Here is a 21,434-nt window from a genome sequence, read left to right as displayed (position 1 = left end):
GGTCTTGCATTCAGCCATCCGTTCAGCTTTTATTGTATGTTTCCAAGCGTCAGCTCCGGGTGGTCATCGTCGGCTTCTTTCACTCAAGCCCGTGCACCAGCTGCATATTAATTGCTCTCCTTTCTCCTCTCACTTGCTCCCTCCCCGTCTCACCGCATGACATTTGCAGTTTGCAAACTTTGTGTGAACACATTGCAATCCAAGCCCGACTCTTTTCTGGGTGAAGGTGTGAGGAGGGCTTGGCACACCACCTCTCGCAGAGAGACTGGGGAGCTGAGGATTACACCGGAGGCAAATCTGGCCCCTCTCCTGCAAATCTGCACTGGGAAAGCCTTCCCTCGATCACTGTCTGTCTGCCGGTTGGTGGCAGATTACTCACCATTGTCTACTGCCTGATGCTTTGTCCAGTCTAACTTCAGTGTCCTGAGCAATGGAGCTCTGACTCTCTCTGGCTGATCATTGCCACGCCAAGTCAATTCCAGCTTCCAGACAGTCTCCCTGATGCTAAGCCTGAGGTTTCTTTTCCCTGGTGCCCTTGTGGTACTGCCTAGTGCCAAGCAGAATTTCACTTCTTAATATGAGCTGTTGTATTGAGGGGAAAAAAAAATAAATGTTGATACTCACATGCATGAACACAGTCCTTCCACCTGGCCTTGCTCTGCTCCTGTGGGCTACAGCAGTTTGGAGATCGAGCTGTCCTGAGTCATGAGCCTGCCCTGGCTCTAAATTATTGTGTTGCTTAATGACAGATGATAATGTCTCTGTAGGTAGGCTTGTAGCCTGGCTATCCATCTTTAAATTTCAAAATCTTTCCTACTCAGCCATTCCCTCCACCCCCGTAATCATTCCTGTTGCTCTTCTCTGAATTCCACCTCATTTGTTCTTGTTTGAAGGCAGAGCACAATCAAACCAGCCGGTCTGGCTGGGGGCTGAGGTCTGAGAGGGGTCCACCTCCACTCCTTGGCCCTGAGCTGGCCTGAGGTCCAGAAGGCTCATCCAACCAGGTGTAACTGGGCTGCTGTCCGACAGCCCATCCAGCTGTGGTAACCTCAGCTGACCTGGGAAGAAAGGTATTTCTCCAAAGCTTTATGAGGACAGAGGCTGTAGGCCAAGAAATGCTTCCAGCATTTAACTGCCTTTGCCTGTGTTCACCTTCCGCTCCCCAAATCATTGCACATAAATGGCTTAGTGTTTTTCCAAGGTCTGCCTGCTCACAGGAGCCCTTAGCAGAGGATGCTACACCTGAGCTCAGTGAAACAGGTAATGGCATAGTCTGCCAGACTGAGACATGAAACAAAACCTGCAAGAGAGCTGGTCTCTCGGGAGGTCTCTAGTCCAGCCTCCTGCTTGGAGCAGGACTGTTGTCAGTCAGATGTGGCTTTGTTTGGCCAAGTCTTGAAAATCCTCATGTCTGTGACCTGACCCAGGGCTGCACCATCCACTTGGGGAAGAAATTTTTTCTGATGTCTGATCTCAAGATTCAACCCGTAGCCACTGCCTCTTGTTCTCTTACCCACCACTATTGAGACCTTGCGGGTTAATCACACTGGCCTGTGCTCTAGGGAAATAACTTTCTGACTTAAGGTGAAATAAAGCTAGACTGACTCCCCAGCACGTAAAAAAATGCCTCCTCCTGCCCATATCTAACTCGCTGTTATGTGTCTGAGCTGGTTGGGGTCTCAGTCTGAGCCGACACCCGCTGCTGCAACCATGACTGCTATAGACCATGGCATTGATCCTGTGGCAAGACGGGCCCTGGCAGCTTCACTAAGCCCCAGATTTTTCTTTGCATGGAGTAAGACCGGCACTTTTTCACCATAGCGTGAGAACCGTGGCATCCAAATTAAGAACAAGCTCTAGTGTTTAAAGTCTGAGCAATGAGCTTTCCTCGGCAGTGGGTGGGTTTTTATCATGGGGGTAGGGAATTCCTCGTCTGTCCTTGATTTCATTTGCAAGAAATTTCTGTTCTGTGTGCTCACCTCTGTTCATTTGATGGACACCAGTGGGATAAGTAGATCACAATTAAAGCCACAGTTAGGGGAGCTGGTAAAAATATTTGATAGGAACTTATTTAAATAGTAAGATTGACACTTTTTAATAAATAAGTGGAAGTTGGCATGAATTCAATTTGACATTTGCCACTTTCTGCAGAATTACGAGTATTCACTTTTTTCAGAAACCATATATAAACAGAATGGGTTTGGTCCACATATTTTGAACAGTTTTGAAGAGGATTTCAGTAAAAATAGACAACATGAAAATCAAGTCTTTTGCAAACTTTCTGGGAGACATTTTCAACTTTAGTGTGTTCACAGGCAACTGTAACTCAAACTTAGGGAAGCTGATTTGAAGAAGCTGCTGAGCTCCTTGTGAAGATCAGGGACAGAACCCCCAGTTCAAGCCAGCACCTCTGGGTAGAGATGATCTTGTGCCTGCCAATAGGTAAGAAAGCATGTGCATTTTCTCAGTCTCCCTAGCTCCAAATAATGACTACTAGCACATGGCTTCAATTATCCAGCACAAAGAAGCTTCTTGCCAGCTTTTGCCATGGGCAAGGAGGCCCAGCAGGAGGGGGAATTTTGATGTGTGGTGCTATAAGCAAAGGGGACATGTCCAGAGCCACGTCTTCTGTCTGTACATGCATGCCTGGCCCCAGACAGTAAGTTCCTCTCCTGCACCTCACTATTCCCTCCTCTGTGTTCTGAATGAAGGACTTTTGTCATTTCCAGTCCCAGGAACTGGGGTATCTTAATCTCTCAACTTTAAAAACCAATTAGCTGTATCCATCAATGACTTCTGAAATGTTTGGGTTTATGCCATTTGTGGAACCTCCTGTCCTCGGTCCCAGCAGCATCAAAACTCTTCCAGCTGCAGGTAACTTGGAGATCTTGCTTAGCAGCTGCACTTGGTTTTGACAATTTCTTCCCAGATACAGGCAAACTGGACAGGACTCAAGTGTCCCTGCCATACTGCCAGGTCCTGCCAGAAACAATCTGCTTAACACTGCCTGTTGGATCCTCTCCCACTCAATGTTTGAGCATATCTTATTTCTGCAGTCAGGGCATGACTCCTGACTGCCTGGTTGGTGGTCGGTGCAAGTTTTTCCTGATAGTTTCCCACTGCTCATAGTAAGTCCCCACTGAAATCTTTCTCCTGTGCACACACTGACAGGGACACATGCAGACTGATACCCTTGACAACATCTTCCTTTCCATAACTTTATGGTATATAGTCCTGTGGAGGTGAGAAGCTAGCCAATCAGTGTCAACTAAAACAAAGGGCAATGGCCAGAAGTTGTGCTTGAGGCATTCTGGCTGGAAAATGTCTTCTCCATATGCATGTTTCTTCCCCAGGACAGGTCACCAGTCACCAGGGAAGTGGTACTTTCAAGAAGCAGTTAGAACAAACCACAGCTGACCTGGCATAGCATTGGCCATAGTCCATGTCTGAGCAGATTGGACTAGAAGTCTTCAGAGGTCACTTCCCATCAACATTTCTTTGTGTCTGTGATGGATACAGGTGGAGAAACCATTGGTTTCCTTTTTGTTCAGTAACAAAGCTTGGATGCATCCTTTTCCTTTATTGTATCCTTGCCTTGGTCTAGTCTTGGATTTCAGCTCTTGTAGAAACTTTGTGCAAAACGCAAAATGTAGAAATTATATACAGAAATCACAAAGCAATTGATTTACCCTGATTTAGGCATGTCCTCAGTCAACTGGAAAGTGTGCACAAATCTCTCAACACTGGGCCCAAAAAATGGGCTGGTTCCCCCACTCAGACCAAGATTGACCTGGAAAGGGCATTGGAGTATTTCTGGATGTCAAGGGTAGAAACTCTTCAAGAAGCCTTAAGCTACTGGATTTGCCCAACAGATACTTTTTGCTTCTGCCTTCTTGAGTGAAGTATGTCCAAACAGCCAGGTCAGGGACAGAAACAGCATGGGGCAGCTCTCGGAGGCAAAGGGGGACCAGTCTGCCCCACGCACCACAAAGCTGATTTATCCCAGCTAGTTTCTCACACCTGATAGCTCCTTATCTAAATCACAGCTTGAAGTCTGAGGTCCCTTTACAGCCAGAGAAACAGCCGCTAGTGTTTTCTTCTACCTGGGACAAACTGGTCTCTGAGGTGAGAGTCTCCCTTCGTTATCAAGGAGATCAGACTAGTCACTTAAGCAAAAAGCTTTTAGTTTTCTAAAGTCAGGAGAGAGATCCACATGGTCAGGGCAGGAGAGAAAGACTTCCCAGCTGTTGGGAAAGAGCAAGGTGTGATCCTTCTTTGACCATGACATTTCCCACAGGAGAATGGGTAGATTTGGATGAGCAAATGGTAGATACTTCCCTGGGAACTCTGGTTGTGTCTTATCAAAGGCCAGGGGTTGTGCACAGCTTTCCAAATTCACCTTCCATCCAAGAGTCCCTTGTTGGTGTCCCATCTCCTCTACTGACAGTTTGAGGAGTCCTTTTGCTCCCTGCTGACTTGTGTGTCTTTCTGGAGACTTCTGTAGCAAGACATGTCAGTTCTATGTCTAGGTTTCTGTAGGGGATAGCAGGATATGAGAGAATGCAGAGACTGTTTTATTTCTAGTGTACATCCCCCTTGCTGATATGTAGTGTGTCCTGACCCTCTGCACTCAGAGTTTTATTTGCTGAGATGCTGTAAAAAATACTGTGAGAAAAGTCCGGCTCCTGCCTAGAAAGCAACTGTGTAAAAATGGCACCTTCTTACTCAACCCACCAGCTCCCTTGTGCATCAGTCTGAACTGATGTGGTAGCGACAGGAATAAAATCTTGCTTCTTTGCATGACTCACAGCTCTGCAGAGCGGGGCTGGCTACAGGGGAGGGAGCTAGGAGGATGCATTTTCTGAGCAACCTACCCTTATCACACATGCAGACCCTGATAAAGGCCACAGAGCAGCCAAACTTTTATGAGTACAGAAAAGTGACTGGCACTTTTCCCTTTTACACCATTCCTTTCCCTCTTGCTTCCCTCTTCAATATGGAGGAGAAATGGCAGGGGGTGGGAAGCAAGGCAGTGAGGATTTGTGCTGGGACACCCTAGGAAGGACTGGCCCTGTCTGGCCAACTGATGCCCATAGGCCATGAAGGCAAGATTTCCTCCACAGCAGGTCCAATCCTGTTGTAGAGGAAGAGGAAGGTCTTTCTGCCCTGGAACCTCACAAAGCTTGGTCCTTCCTTTTTACAGTCATACAGTTCAGAAAGACTCTCTACTGTGCTTTACATTTACTTATATGACCAACAAGAGATAATCATCATGGATTGGTCTCACCACAGAAGTCATGGCTTCCCTCTGGTAAAATAATGGTGGTTCTTCATGAGTGTGACTGTTCTTTCCAGCCATCTGAGCTGAGGTATAAAGAGGAACACTAGCTCTTTAGTAAACTGTGGGGAAGCATGGCCAGCTAGCATTAAGTTTCAGTTGGAAACATCTCCAAGAGACCTGGAGAAAGACTAGAAAGTCCTATAATTAGAAAAATATGTGATATCTAGGATTGATGATATCACATTTTCAACTCTGCATCCTAAGACATCATCTGCACAAAAATGGCATGACTAGACCTTTATAGAAGGACTATAAGGTGATGAGCTGAGCAGTTCAGTGAAGCCAGCTTTTATCCCAGAGAACCTTGGTGGTACAAGCGATGGAAAAAAATCTGAATCTCAGTTTCCTACTGAGCTGATGGGCTGGAAAAACATCTGTTAGCTTTAGGCTGCATGCATTTGATGTGGGATCCTTGCAAACAGAAAGTGGGAGGCAGCTTGGGTGAGAGCAGCTGTAAGAGTTCACAGCTCTGAAGTGGCAGGAGAGTGGCAGAAGAGTGGCAAGAGAAAGACAATGGGCTTGAGAGACATCTCCTATGGCCTTGGAGAGTCAGGAGGTGAGCTCCCAGGGGGTCAAGCGGGGAAGAGAAAAGGGCTGCTGACGGTTGCTTACAGAAATTATCTGAAGGCTACAGGTACAAAGTAAGGCAAGGAAACACAGCAAATAACCAAAGCAGCTGAATCTTGAACTCTTCACTGATCTGAAACTCCAGAAGGGAAAAAAGGCTGAATAACTACAACTGAGTAATGGATAAAAGAAGAATACAAAAGCATGGATCAAACTCAGAAAGGCTGAGGCTTAAGAATATTTACAGATAGCCGGAGAATACAGGACAGCAAAGTCCCTCTTGCCTGCCTGGGCACATACATGTCGCCCACACTGGGAAGCCCTTATGGGCAAATTCATGATCCAAAGCTGTATTCCAGGCTGCTGGCTGGACACAGGGAGAGGACCTGTCACCCGCCTGTGCCAACACAAGGTCAATAGTGCTGCGGGTTACTCACCCCAGAGCTCTTTCAGGACCCCAAAGCTGAGAAGGACGCTGCTCGGTGCAGACTGCATGCCAGTAAAATCCAGCCCGGGAGCTGTAGCGCAAGACAAGGTTTGCCTACGGCTACCTGGTACACCACCTGGAAGTGGTTCAGTTAAAACCTGACTCAGTCCCCATCTGGGCACTTGGAACTGAGTTTTGGTGGGTGAGACTGGCTGATTGCTGAACGCTTGTGCAGAGAAGTGTGTAAGTCAATGTCGACCCAGAAAACTGGCAGGAGAGTGGCAGTGATGCTCCCTTCTGGCTCTGCTTGTATCTCTTTCTGTTTAGTTCAGAATTATGGAGATAAGTCCCATTTTATATGAAATAAGGAGATCTGAACCATATGTTGTGCAGGTTCACTTCACATCTTGTGGCACAGATCTGCAGGGAAACTTCCGCGAGTCTTAAACCAAATTGGTCCGTATCCAGGTGGAGGATATGTCTTATGGAAGAGGCAGCTCGAAGATAAACAAGGGCAGAGGTGAGATGACACAATATCTATGCAACAGAGCCAAGTGATTTTACACAGTCCGTCTCCCTCCCTGACATCTCTGCCTCATCACCAACCCCTGGGACACAAGCACTGCTAGGTTCTGCTCTGGGCACTGAGAAAATGAGGCACAGGGAAGGTAAATGACTCAACTGCTCTTCAGGACACCAAAGTGAAATGGAGGTCTCCTGGTCTCCTAAATTGAAGGGTAACACACTCTAGCCACTAGCTCTTCCCTCTAGCCTCAGGCTGTCTGTCGCTTTGGATCAGTAGAAGATTTGCAGGGGAAGATGGTCTTGATGGACCTATTTCTGTGTGTGGCATCTTCAGAGCCCTGCAAAGCTTTTGTCCATGGCACAGTGCTACTTTGTGAACTAGAGCTTTGTGGGTGCACTGGGTCTGGCTGGGATGAAGTCAATTTTCCTCACAGCATCCCGTATGGTGCCATGTTTTGGATTTGTGACTAAAACAGTGTTGATAACACACTGATGTTCTGGCTATTTCTGAACAGTGTTTGCATTGTGTTGAGGATTTCTCTGTTTCCTATTCTACCCCAGGCATGGGGTGGGGAAGAGATTGGGAGGGGACAGAGCAGGATAGCTGACCCCAACTGACCAAAGGGATAATCCATACCACATGATGTCAGCAGTAAAAGCTTAGAGGAAGGAAGATGAAGCAGGAAAGTTCATGTTGATGGTGTTTGTCTCTCCAAGTAACCATCATGTGTACCAAGGCCCTGCTCTCCAGGAAGCAGCTGGACATCTGCCCACTGATGGGAAGGAGTGAATGAATTCCCTACTTCCCCTTGCTAGCGCACAGCTTCGTTTCACTTTTTAAACTGTCTTTACCTCGACCCACGAGTTTTCTCACTTTTACTCTTCTTATTCTCTCCCCCATCCTGCTGGAGGGAGGGAGTAAGCGAGCAGCTGTCTGGGTGCTTAGCTGCTGGCCAGGGTCAACCCACCACAGTGGGCCTAAAATACACAGCCTTCAGGCTGAAAAAACATTCTTACATGCTGAGACCGCAGTGAGTGCTGTCACCTCTCTTTTAGAGAGGGGGAGCTATGGGGTGATGATTAGAGGCAGAGCAGACGGAGTGAGCTCCTCAGGTCTCTGCTAAACTCTTGAAACTGCAGGTACACACCACGTTCCATCTGTCCATGAAGGTATCATTTGCATCAATATCATGTGTTTATCTAACTGCTCTCAGTTCCTAAGAGCCTCAGAGCTACTAAGCTATTGCAGCTCCCAGTAGCATCAGGGCGGGTGACAGGTTGAGTGGTATGCATTTCTCCAGGATGGGCCTGGCAGCTGCTTTGACATGAGGATACAGATTGGCTCTGTTGTCCTCGCTTCAAAAATCACCCGGGGCCTTCTTTACCCTCCTCCCCACAGAAGAACAATGCTAATGAAAAACAAAAGCAAACGGTGTGTTACCTGAGCACATGCCTTGCTCGAAGTCTTCAATGCATGGACTTTTGGGTTATGGATTTTCACATGTAAAGTCCCATCGATTTCTTATGGATCAATGGGAAGAGCCAAGCAAAGAGGAAAAACCCCAGAGAATGATTTAACAGCCTTTGTCACTCAAACAATATCTCTCTATATGAACATCTTCTGCGTGGAGTATTTGTTCAGCTTTAATACAGTGACAGTGCCTGTCTGTTTTTACGTGTACCTGGGGAGTGCAGATCCCTCGCTGGGGGCAGGAATCTGAGGTTTCCAAGTACCTCGAGAACTGCTCTGGGAATCGGAAAGGGTTTTGTTTTCCAGCTCTTGTGATGTGTTGCAGCTGCCCACCGACTTTTTTGTTTCCATCCTTGGCACACAGAAGAATTTCATCACCACACTCTTTATCATGGAAACATGTCATTCAGTGGCATTCGTACATACTGTTCACATCAAATCAGAAGGTTGGCTCGAAACCCCTGCAGAGATGGGACCTTTCCAATTGAACCTGCCTCCATAGGTTTGGTGCTGGGCTGAATGCAAAGCCAGAAGGAGACCGATTTTTTTCAGACAGGTTTTCAGAGACGACAGAAGATGCATGGAAGCCTCCCAAGAACCGCCTACCCCATGAGATGTTCACCATTCAGGATGTTGGCAAACTTGTCAGATCAGAAGGTTTTGCAAGACGCCAGCCTCTCAGGGCCAGAAGTGTTCGTGAAGTTTTGGGGACTGTCAGATTTTCACTGAAGAGCTACCTGAGGCAGCCGTATGGCCGAACACCAAGCGCTGAATTGAATCTAGGTCTTCCTCAGGATCTGACACCCGCTGCTCTCTTTCCCTGCTTGGGATTTGGAAAGCCAGACCTGGAACAAGATGTGATTTGCTCATGTTGGTCTGCGTGATGCCAGCTGAGGCTACTGGCAAATTCTGCTCACTGAAAAATTATCTCATGTAGATGAGGGTCAGATGATTAACTTTGATGAATCTTGCCACAGCTGAAATTACTGCCAGTGCTAGGTATGAGAAGGAAACATTGGCAGAGCTGTCTCCCTGACATGGGAAGGATGTCTTTTTCTCCTGGAAAGTAAAGCAGGCGTGCTATAGCAGCTTTAGCTGGACTCCTCAGCAATGATGAGAGAGCAGGGTTTAGTTTCAGTGCTGCTTGCCTTTCCTTCTGAAGTACTTACTTACACAAATGAAGTATTCTGCATGGGGAAAGAGTCCCTGGGCAGGAGACTTTCATCTGGAATAAACAGGACAGCGGATGGCATTTCACAACGAATCCACCAGCTGTCATGTATGAGGCAAGGGCAGTGGTGATTGGTGCATTTGATCATGGTTCTTTTCATCTGGTCTGCCACCCAAAATGTGCCCTGGCACAGGAACTCCCTCTGGGGCTGTTAACAGCAGTGAGGGATTGATAAGGCTAGGAGATCTGCCAGACCCCAAAGCCCATGCCTGTCACCAGCTCTGTGGAGGCATGGGAGTCCTTTGGGAGGCCAGAACAAGGGTAGACATGTGTGATTGCTTGGTTAAGATGGCAACCCTATGCTGTTGTCCCAGGAGAGGTTTGAGGAGAGTGAAGGAGGCTGTTACCCAGTCGTGTCTGAAAGGAGCGAACAGGAGAGGTGAAGAAATAGATGTGCAAGTCAACCAGTACAACGCCCAGCATGTTGCAATCACCGCAGTGTTCCCACCAGCCTGTGCAGACCTGAGGAAGCCTATTGCTGTTTTCAGGATGCTTGAACTGCTGCCACACAACGGCCACTGGCTGTCCTGCAGCAGCAAGCGTTGGCTCGTTGTGACTACCAGGAGCACTACCCCAAAGGGCTTCAGCTGACAAAAAGTTTCTGGAGAGCTGCCACGTGCAGTGATACCAGCAGTAGGTGTTCCAGGGCCCTGTAGGAAGTCCTAATGCATTGGATGCTTGGAGAACAGGCACAGATGGGCAGACCTGCTTGTGGGACCCTGAGAAGAGTGGGGCCACTGGTCTAGGGGAGCACAGAAAGGCAACATGTACTAGCTGCAGCCGAGTGCAGCTGGGCTCTTACAGCTTTTTGTTAAACATCAACCACTTTTTGTGATGACACCAATCAAATTTCCAGCCGGTTGTCTCACTAGGGGGACCCAAAGCAAGAGCAGAGAGACAGATGAATCAACTATATATTCGCTTGCTGTAGCATGCCTGTTGCCAATAGATTTCCATGTTTCCAAGATCAAGCTAAAAGCTTAGTTCATTTGCTGAATAGAGGGATACTCTACCAGATTGTCTGTGGTTGGAAATAGACTCATCCAAAACTTCTAGGCTGGGCCTCTTTCAAAAAGTCATGCTTTAGCTCAACTGAAAATTTACTGAGCATCACGTATGGAAGTTGGGGTGGGATTTTGTGCCTTGTTATGCAAGAAGTCTGGTGAGACAAGGACAACAATGTCCCCAAGAGTGTGTATAGCCTCTCTAACAGAAACTGGCTTTACAATTGCAGAATGAGTGGGGTTTTTTCAAAGCCAAATGGGAAGATAATCTACTAGTGTGTTAATTTCTAATGGATCCATACTTTGTGAAAGCAGTATCCCATCTACAGCCTGCACTATAGCTATTACAACCAAACCATCTAGATGAGGAGAGAAATTCATGGAGCAGCCGCCCTTTCCCAAGTTCACGTGCCAGAAACTCACTGATACTGAAAAGGATAGGGACACTGCTGCTCAGGTAACCCCACTAGTAACCAGTCTGTCAGGGGACAAAGAGCAATCCACTGAAATCATGTCAGAGACAGGCAGAGACAAGGCACTGATGGTGTCACCAGCAGTGATAGGAGACAGTCATCCAGAAATAACAGCCCTGCTTAGCTTGGGAGAATGGCACACAAAGGACTCAGAAGAAGCTGAAGGGAAAGGGGTGAATAGTCCACAACTTGTAATTCCAAAAAATCATATAGAAAGGGAGAGTGTGTTAAAGAAAGAACAGGGAATCATAAATACTCTGATGTTTCCAGTGCTGCTCAGTCATTAGATAACTGACAGAGATATGTTTACATCAGCCACAGAGATGTGCCTGGATCCCAAGTGAACGAGATCCCACTGCCATAGTTCTTGTCTTCATCTAGAATTCCTCCTGTTTCTGATCTTCACTCATTACAGCATGACAACCATAAACACTACTGGACCAGGAATTGTCTTTCTTTAGTTTGGGAAGAATCTGCCCTTCTTAAGCATGCATGAAGTAAACATTAATGCATGTGATTGTGCTGTCCCGTGATGCTGTCCATGCTCTATCCAGAGCAATGAAGCACAGGAGCTCAGGCAATGCGGAAAAGGCCGAACTGTGGAGGAGGAATGGAAGGAAGAGAGGGAGAAGCAGACAATTTCCATAAGCTCCAGACTACCCTTGTTGCTGGATGACAACTGAGGTCAGTGTTGGTCTGTCTGAATGGGTCCTCTCTGAACATACAAGATGGATGACTGAGAAGTCTGATAGACAGGAGGTGAGAGATGTTCCTGATGATGGTTTGAGAGTGAACAAGACACAAAGCACCAGAGAGCTGTCTCTTTCACAACATCTCACTCTGCTGAGAGGATGGGACAAGACAAACGTTCTTACATTGTCTGGACACCCACTATGGAGACAACACAACTAATGATCAGACATATGTTCTTGACTCAACCATTCATCAGGGTGGAACTGTGCCATCATTTGCCTGCTAGGTTTCCACTCTCACCCTGCCTTTAATCCATCCTCTGTTTACAGTGACCGTTCCCCAAGGTAAGGGAGCCAAGCCACTCAGCCCACATCTCCTCCTGTGCTGTTGCTGTCAGCGCTGAAGTTACCTTGGGGTTCCCCATATCATATGTGCCCACTGCACCGGTGACAAGCCTTCTCGCTCATTATGTATAGGTATTGTGCTGTCAGAGTGCAGCCTAGATCTTGGCCAAGGCCTTTATGAGAATCTAAAAATAATAACAGAACAAATCTTGGAACAGAAAATAATGCATAATGTGCGAAAATGCTGTGGAAAGTGAGAGCTAGTGGAAACGATCCTGAAAGAACCTTCTTCTAGAAGAAGCTGTGAACCGGTGTCACTGGGGAGGCAGTATCTCTCATAAGCTTTCTGGAGCAGGGGATACATCTGTCTCAGTCTGCTATTGGCTTTACAGAAATGCACAATCATTAATAACAACCAGTAACGAGGAATCTGGAGAGCATCCTCCTGCACAGCTGTGTCTGTGGTACACACACGTCAGCACTCGCCTGAGACAGGAGAGAAAGCAGCATTTGACAGATCGGTGAGAGCAAGTCCAGACTGGAGTATCGGCAACTCTTTAATCACTCAGGTGGTAAATGGGAAGTGGATGCTGTGGAGCACACCACAAACACAGACCATCCACTCACCTCTACCTATAACGGTGAAGATGAGCCCCTGCCTGGGCAGCAGACAAGTCCCCATGGAGTTGCAGCAAGGTGGGAGGGAAGAGCAGTGAGGTGCCCATCATTCAGAGCAGAAAGGACAAGAGAGAGGATGAGGAAGCTACAGCTGTGACCACACAAAGGCCTGGCACCAAGTCCTAGGATCTGTGAGGGGAAATGCTGCTGGACCTGGTGCTTGAGCTACCCCATGGCTCTCTCACTGAGGCAGCAGCACGGTGAGCAAATAAGGTGATACCAGAGGATGGAGACACACTAAGAAGAGAGGGTGTGGCCCACAGGAAAGGCAAAACCAGTGCCTGTGGGATGAATTAATACCTCTTCACTTTGCCCAGAGGAAGGTGGTCCTGCTGCCATGGCAAGAAGAGAGCAGCAGCCACATGAATGTGCAGTGCTCTAGTACGGTCCCCCTGTGGCTCCTGGGCTGCAGCAGTCCACACTCACCCCACGAGGGTACAATGCCCTGGGGTGCAGATAGGATCACAAGCCCAGGGCTGTGCTGGCAGGTCCATGGGAAACAAGCTTGCATGGCCATGCTGGAGAGACTGCCAGACCTCACTGAGTCACCCACCTGGGCTGGCTGCAACCACGGCTGGGAGGTCGCCTATTACAGACTGCAGCTTTGTCACTCTCCATTATTTAATTGATAATTTATCATGCCATTCCAGACAGAGAAGAGTTCCTGTTCACGCCACTGTTTGTTCCCTGTCACATAGTCAATTCCCCGATCCAATACACCAGTTGTACTCTTATTTTATGAACCATACCTTAGGGCCTAATTAATGCAATTAATCAAACTTTTACTTAGGCAGGCATATCTTCATTACTCCGCTGACTGTCTGCTTGGACAGCTGGGTGTGTTGTCTGCATAGTATTCATCATCTTAAGCCATTACAATGCTCTGGAGTGCACTGAAGAGTACGGGGAGGGGAGGGGACTGTTGGTAACTGAGCACTTGTGATCAGGTTTCAAATACAGACACCCAGGGCAGATTCTGCTCTGTCTGAAGCCAGTCGCCATCAGGAGAAAATCCAACAACTCAGCACCAGAGAGCTGGGGTAATGGAGAAATGAGCAGTCACAGAATCAGGCTCTCAAAACCAGGCCCCTGTACCACCTGGAGCGTGCCTGCAGTCCCCACAGAACGTGCTCCCAGCACCTCATCCATCAGCACAAGCGCCCTCTGCCCGGAGGAGCCACTGACCAGCAGCGTGCCTGCAGCCAGACTGCATGCATAGCATGCCGCAGAACTGGAAATCCTGCTGGGGCCACACAAGCCAGGCAGGAAGATGATGTTTTGATCTCTTCTCCTGCTCATGGCTGCTGCTTGGAATCAGGAGATGGGCCTAGGGGCTTTGCTAGTCTGTTGGAAGACAAAAACAAGGGTCTACATATCTGTAGGACATGCCTAACGGACATTTAGGTGAGGGAAAGCATGAAAACTTGTGAATAGCTTCAAGGCCCCCTACTCCTCCACCTTCAGTGCTCCCTAGAGGAGACATCCACATCTGTTGGTTGTAGAGGGAGGTGAAGGTAACAAGCTTACAGCAGAGATGGATATGTAGTCAGATGGCCCCCCATAGGCTCTGGGTGTTGACTTTCTGGCGTGTCTTTCTGGAGCATAGGATCTACTGCTGACCACAGCTTTAAAAATGGTGTTTCAAGGGCACTTTTGACACCTCACACACAGCAAACTTGAGCAAATCATGGCTTTACAGGAAGAACTCCTTGGAAATATTTCTTCATTAATATTATTGAAGAACTAGAGATCAGTGGATTTGCAGGTCACTCTCTGCAGCAGACAAAAATCTAATGATAATTGGAAGTGTTAGTCAGAAACATAACAGTGATTTTGTGACTAAAAGACCCATGTAATGGAGTAAACTGTCAACTGGGACAATTTCTAAGAAGTCATTTCACATCTGGTATCCCAAAAGATCACTTGCAAAACACCCGAGTAGCCTTTCGTATAAAACCAAATGGCTTTATTCTCTTTAATTATCTGTCAGAATCTAGAAAGTGACTTATAAGGGGTCTTTTGACACCAAAACCAGTGTTATCCTCCATTCTTTCCTAAAAATAATAAATAGATGAAGCTGTAAAGAGAATCTTCTAAAGCATTTTGGAAATGAAGTGAATACTTAGTTGAGTTGATAATCACTGATATAGTGGACCTTGATGGAGTCATGGTTATCAATAAACTATGTCCAGCCCTCAACCTGACATTCAAAGATGATCAGACAAAGTTATCTCCCACATGTGTCAGGACTCACTATTGTGTTGAGTGCTTAGCAGTCAGATACTCTTGAAAGCAGCGTCAGAAAATACCAACACCAGGGATCACAGAAAGGACTCAAGGATATTTATAATGTTTCCCCCAAATTGGCATCCATTCCACTCTCAAAACAAGAGTAAAAAGAGCTCTTTCCTTATCTGGCAAGTTTTATAAGGGAGAACTTTAAAGAGCCAAGCAAAACGGAGTCATAGCTAAAACCAGTCAAAATGTGTTGCGTCACCACTTCACAACAACTCAAGGGTTGTGCCCTGCAATGTGGCAAACCAGGCAGTAGGACGCTTCTCTACAGAAACGACAGCTACAGGCCCAGGACGTCTGCTGTGTTAGTGTCTGGACCCAGGCTAGCAGTGCAGTACTTCTTGACACTCCAGAGGTTGTAAACTAGAAAACTTAGGACCCCCTCTCACACTCGGGCCAAGCTGATGTTTATTGGTCATGAAAAAGCCACTGGGCTGTGCATTAATTGGTTGTGACATAGTTTTGTTCTTTGCAAAAGGGGCTAGGCATGCAGAGTGTGTTTGACAACATCGTGGCTGCCTCAATAAACCTAATGAGCAATTGATGGAAAACCTTCAAAGACTAAAAATATACCTCTAGGATTTTCCCATAACACCACAATGGCCACTGTGGCTGGGTCAGCCCTGTGGCTCATGGACAGGAACATCCATCTACTCATGTAATAGAGTGTATGCTCACCAAGTGGCCCTACCTCTTGCCGTTTGCTAGCAAACACCTCTGAAATACAAGTATTAGATAACCAGAACTGGGAGGGTAAAAAGAGATGGAAGAACTATGACAGGCTGTGGACTAAGAAGAGAAGGTTCTTAAAACATCACTTGCCAGAGTTTTAAGAAGCTGTTCCAGTTTTAAAACGTAACTTTTCAACTGTGAGTCCATTGTGGCAAAATGTCACTAAATGCAAGTATAATGTCCAGCATAAGAACCATCTGCAAGCTTCCCAAGCCATGGTATGTACGACACCATGAATTTCTGGGATATACTGCAAATATGCAGTTATCTCTGAGAGGTGGCTGAAAGACCAGCTGCTGTGTAGTTGTGGGATACAGATTTAAAAGCAGCCTGAGCTGATAGATGAAGCCACACATACACAAAATTTTACAAAGTTCACAAGAAGCTGAATAAATTATTGCTTGTATTCAGCATTAATAAACTTACTATGACAAGCATTTAGCTAACCCTAGTTTTAAAAGATATACTACTGTCTGGAAATTCAGTTTCTGCCCAGACCAAAACCAACACATGTGACAGCAGTATGATATAATAATGATGTCATACTGCATCATTTTAAAGGAGCTTAAATCAGTCAACTTATGGGCTTGGTCCATTGCTGTGCCAGACTCCATGTTATCAGCAACCAGACCCCTGTAACGTTGTTAGAGCACTCTGACTGAAGCACCAGGATGGAGAGTGAGATTTTGGGGTCTTTCAGAACTCTTTGCTATGGAGGAAAAATGATGTAGTTCCCACCAGTAACGGGTTAGATATTAAGACTAGTTAGGGACTAGAGAAATTTATCCATTTCTTAGAATACATACATGGAGGCACAACCATAACTAGATCTAGGCTTCGATGAACCCACTCGTTGGCATTTTAATGAAAACAGGAGCTGGGAGACAAACACTCGATGTGGCCAAGTACAGCCCAACGCAGATGTCTTACAGGAAGAGATCAGAATACACACCAAGCTGCTCTCTTGTATTTGAGGTTATGCTATTTCTGCCTATTCCTGTTCTTCCCCTTCACCTCCTGCCTTCAGTTGGACCTGAAACCTGGTGGAAACCAGTTTGTTTTCCTTAGAGATGACAATTGTGATAGTTAAGGTCAAATTCCAATTCTGGAGTGCAGAGCTCAAGGCTCCCCTTCAGACTACCCTTTTTCCAGGGGTATAAACCAGATCACACTCATCTAGGGCAGAAGTAGAAATGAAAGTGATGGATGAGGAAGATGAGAAAGAGACCACAATGCCACTGGGGACACGGCCTAAAAGTCGGTAGGAAAAGATTGTTTGGATCTGGGGGATATGTTAGCGTCTCTGGTGGAGCCACAGCCGTCTAGACAAACTCCATCTAAGAGTGACATGTCTTCTGTAGACTTCAGAGTATGTTCTTCCATGGGAGGGCTAAGAGGAATAACAGATGAGGCTACCAGGAATGCTTTGGGAAAGGAGTTCAGGCTCTTCCTTAGATCCTGGTACCGTTAACACAGTATCTTTGCGGAGCACAGTCTTACCCCATAAACATCATATCTCCAAGTAAATATGTGTTTCAGTAGTTTATACTCTCAGCGTTGAATCTGTGTCCCACCGTGGTGACAAAGACCATGTGCCACCTAGGGCCCACCATCTTTCAGGTAGGTCCCAGATCCTATTTGCCTCATTCGCGTTATGCCAGGCCAGATACCAGTGTGGGTAGCTTTGCCTCAGTTACTCATGTGGAATCAGAAATGTCACTGTCCATCATCAAAGCACTGATGTCCTTCAAGGCAGAGGCTGGAACCTCTTTGTAGTGTTCTCACTGATGGAAAAGTGAGGCTTCATGGGTAGTTCCCAGTCTGGCAGATATCTCCTTGCAGGCAGACACCCACTGCGATACAAACACCAGGACTCTCAGGCAGCAGATGCTTCCTGCAGAGCTGGGGCAAGGATGTACTGGGGTACGTGGGAGTCCCTAGAATAAACAGCACCACCTAACTCATGAGGTGGCAGGAGTGGAGCTATACAGAAAGATAGTTTTGCTTTTCCCTTGTTTTTGCCAGTAAATGAGCTGTCTTTTCAGCTGCTGATTACCAGGCACGTGGAAAACATCTGCATAGCGTGAGTAATTACATGATAGCAAAAGCCCAGCCCCACTTTGGGGAAGCCTTACCATGGCTGCTGGTTACAAAGGGCAGGCAGAGATATTTCCAGCGCATGTCTTCAGATGCTCTTGAAGAAATGAGCTGTCCTTACTGGAAACTACATTATGGCAGTCTTGCGGCTCCTCAGAGCCACACAGCTGCTCCGCTGCTCCTCAGCTTCCCCTCCCCTGGGGCTGATAAATCACCATCTGGCAAGAAAGGGGACACCAAGGACGGTGGGGCCTGGGCTGAGTCTCCACCAGTGTTGTGGGAGCCGAGCTCCTCACCAAGGATGTGACATCATCACTGCTGGCGACTCAGGGATGCAGGAGAGGCAGAGCTGCTGTGGCAGCACCCCTGGTGCTTGCCACAGAGCTGACTCCAGCCCTGCTTCTGCCCTCACGGGGCAGCGGGAGGACATGCTGTCCCCCACTGTGAGGGAAGCAGCCTTCCCCCTGCATCTCTGAAGCTCAGGCTGGTCCCAGAGTCCTTGGTGGTCTTTCCATCAGTTCAGTCAGCTCTGGCTCAGCCCCAGAAGAACCAGGTTTCCGATGACTCACAGCACTGGCCAGGGTGAGATCATAGGAAAAGTGGCCAGTCTAGCCCTTTCCATGAAAGAACGCACACAGGCAGGCATCTGGCAGGACCTGGGTGCAGGCAAGGGCTGCGAAGGCGTCTCCAGGCTGGGCACTTGAAGCAAGCCAGGTGCTGCTGCAGCCATTTGGCTCTGCTGCCTGCAGCTCCCCTGCAGTGTGGAAATGTCTCCCTTGGAGTGTGTATGGAAAGCTGCCCCAGCAGAGCTGCATGCAGGAAAACAGGCAGCAGAGGCAGGGGCTGGTGGCAGCCGAGGGAGAGCGCTGGTAACATTGCCCCACAAGAACCGGTAACTCACAGGGTGGCTGCCCTTGGGAAAGGTGATATGGGATCCAGGGGACCCCACATCCCTACCACAAACCCCTGATTTCGTATGGTCTCCCTGATCCTGAAGGAGTCAATCTCTTTTAGGGTGAAAGAGGGAGGTTTCTGCTGCTGCTTGCATGGCTGGGGGCAGCTGTAGGAAGCACGGCACATCCCTACCACAGCATCCGAAGTGACAGCAGCATGTGCCAGAGGTGCCTGGGCTAACCCTGCCTGTGCCCTTGCTCCCCAGGCACTGACAGCAGCGTCACCATGTCAAGCTGGGAGGAAGGATCCCGCCAGGATGCAGGCCATGTTTTCAGCCCGTGTTTCCAGGAGTTTGATGCCTGACTGCCTCAGAGGGGTTTTGCCAAGCAGTCTCTTGCTCCCTGAAGAGCAGAGCTGAGTGGCCAAGGAGAGGTCGTGTGCAGGAGCACACGTGATTTATGGACAAGCCTGACCAGACTCCTCTCCACCTTGCTGGTACTGCTGCTCTTTTGAAAACCTTGTGGTTATTTTCTCTCTCTTCACCTTTCACACCATTTGCCCACTAACCTCCTGGAACAGAAGGGTGTTCCCAGATGGCCGGGGGTGCCTCGATTACACACAAAGCACAATGCTCATGGGAGGGAGCTGCAGGAACCATGATCTCACCACTGCCTGAAGGTCAACATACCGTGCTGAGAGCCCCAGCTCCACCAGCATGACCTCCCCGCTGGCTCTGGCAAGGCTGTGATGCAGAGGCATCTGTGCTGCATGGCCACAGGCGTGAGCAAGGACTCAAACATCCCAGAGTCCCTGTGGCTGGAGGGGAAATGCTATTTCAGTGCTGCCCCACAGACCTGGGTGGGTGATGGGGCAGGAACAGTGCTGACAGGGGGTATGGACAGGGCTGCAGGATGGTGGTCACACTCTCCTTGCGGAGCCAGCAAAAGCCAGTGGGGTAGGGAGCCTGGCCCTGAGGAAATTGCCTGCCAAGGACTGCGGAGGGCAGCCGCCACTCGCTCTCCATTAGCATTCAGCAGCACTGCCACCACGCGAAGGAGAAAGCCACCCTCGTAAACATAAGGAGAGGAGATAAAAGCACTTAGCGCAGGCTGGTGAGTGAGACAGAGGCACTTCGGCTCAGGTGGCTGGCTCCTTGTCGGGCTTTTGTAGTCTCGCTGCAGCCTTCCATGCGGCACCACAGCAGGTTTGCACCCCATCGCTCGGCTACGGCAGAGCCGCTGCTACGCCTGAGTAGCACTGGCAGAAGTTCCCCAAAGGTTAATTGATTCTGCAGTGCTGCAGCCACCCTGTAGACAGCCGCCTGCCAGCAGCTTTGCCCTGTCAGCTCCTGTGCTGGAGCTTCTCCTCCCTCCGTAGCCTCCTTCCCCGAGGTGGACTACCTCCCGGGCAGCCAGCACAGCCCTTCCACCCATGGGAGACAGCCAGTGGGAGCTGCATCTCTCCCCCTGGGCGTGGGGCTGAGAGATGGGGCTCCTTAGGCTCCAGCACTGGGATCGCTCCCAGGACCAAGAGCACTGTCAGCAGCAGGAATCATCATCCCCATACCCCCTCCCACTCCTGTCCCCCCAGACAGCAGTGTTCCTTGGGCAGGAGGAGGGACATGCAGCCCCAAAGCCTGCGGTGGTACTCATGCTGTCTGTCCCCCATCTCACTGCAATGGTCTCCACGCCTCACAGCTCTCCACCCCCACATCCCCTGCTTCGGAAGCAGTGGCAGCCCTCCTCTAGGAATACAGCCTGATGCTAGAACCTGCAGCACATCTCCTGGTACTTTCAGTGTCTGCAGAGCAGGTCAGCAACAGTATTTGTTCCCAAGGGAAGAGAGAGGATGGGATTCAGTGTGCACTCCGTGCCCCTTAGCCCCCCTCACTCCAGGCCCTTTGTATCTCCTTGGTACCCAGTGATGAGGTGGTGCAGAGATCTTGGGCTGTGCATCGGGGAAGCCTCAGAAGACAGAAACAGACTGTGCATTTCTACTTGAGCAGCTTGCTGAGGGTCACAGCACAAGCCTCTGGCAGGGAAGCCAGCAGTCCTGAGCAGACATGAGACCAGACAGGGAGGCCCTTTCTTGGTTTGTACTAGAGTCACCATGCAGGAGGCCTCTTCTCATGTATTTCTGTAATTTCTAAAATCTCACGTGATGTCAGTTTATTTCCCGGCCTGCAGGCTTTAAAATAAAGAAGACCCATCTCTGAGATGTCATCCATGTTCAGTCAATATTTTAATTGTCCTGGGCTCTGCCCCCCTGTTTACTTCCTCAGAGCTGTAAAATAAATAGCACTGGCCTTTCCCCCTCAAATCAGAAAGATCTTCCTTTGTTCTTCCCTTAGAGACCGACAGCTTGCCCACGAGAGGCAGATCGTTACGCTACGAAGTCCAGCAGGTCCCTCCCCACAGCAAACAAGGTTAAAATTCAAAGCCCACCAGGGTCTACATGATGCTGATCATTTATATGAGCACACTGCCCTGAACAAGGGCTGCGTGAAGGCACTGCAACTCACTGGAGATGTCCCCATCTCTGGGAGCTCACAGCCTTGCCTGGAGACAAAGGCCAGACAGAAGATGAGCCATGGAAGCCCAAAGCAAAACACTGTTTGATAAAATCACCCCGGAAATATGGTGGGAAACCATCGCATAAGCCA

Source organism: Strix aluco, chromosome 13, assembly GCF_031877795.1.
Source record: "Strix aluco isolate bStrAlu1 chromosome 13, bStrAlu1.hap1, whole genome shotgun sequence".
NCBI classification, from domain to species: domain Eukaryota; kingdom Metazoa; phylum Chordata; class Aves; order Strigiformes; family Strigidae; genus Strix; species Strix aluco.
Note: the sequence above shows the minus strand (reverse complement) of the source record.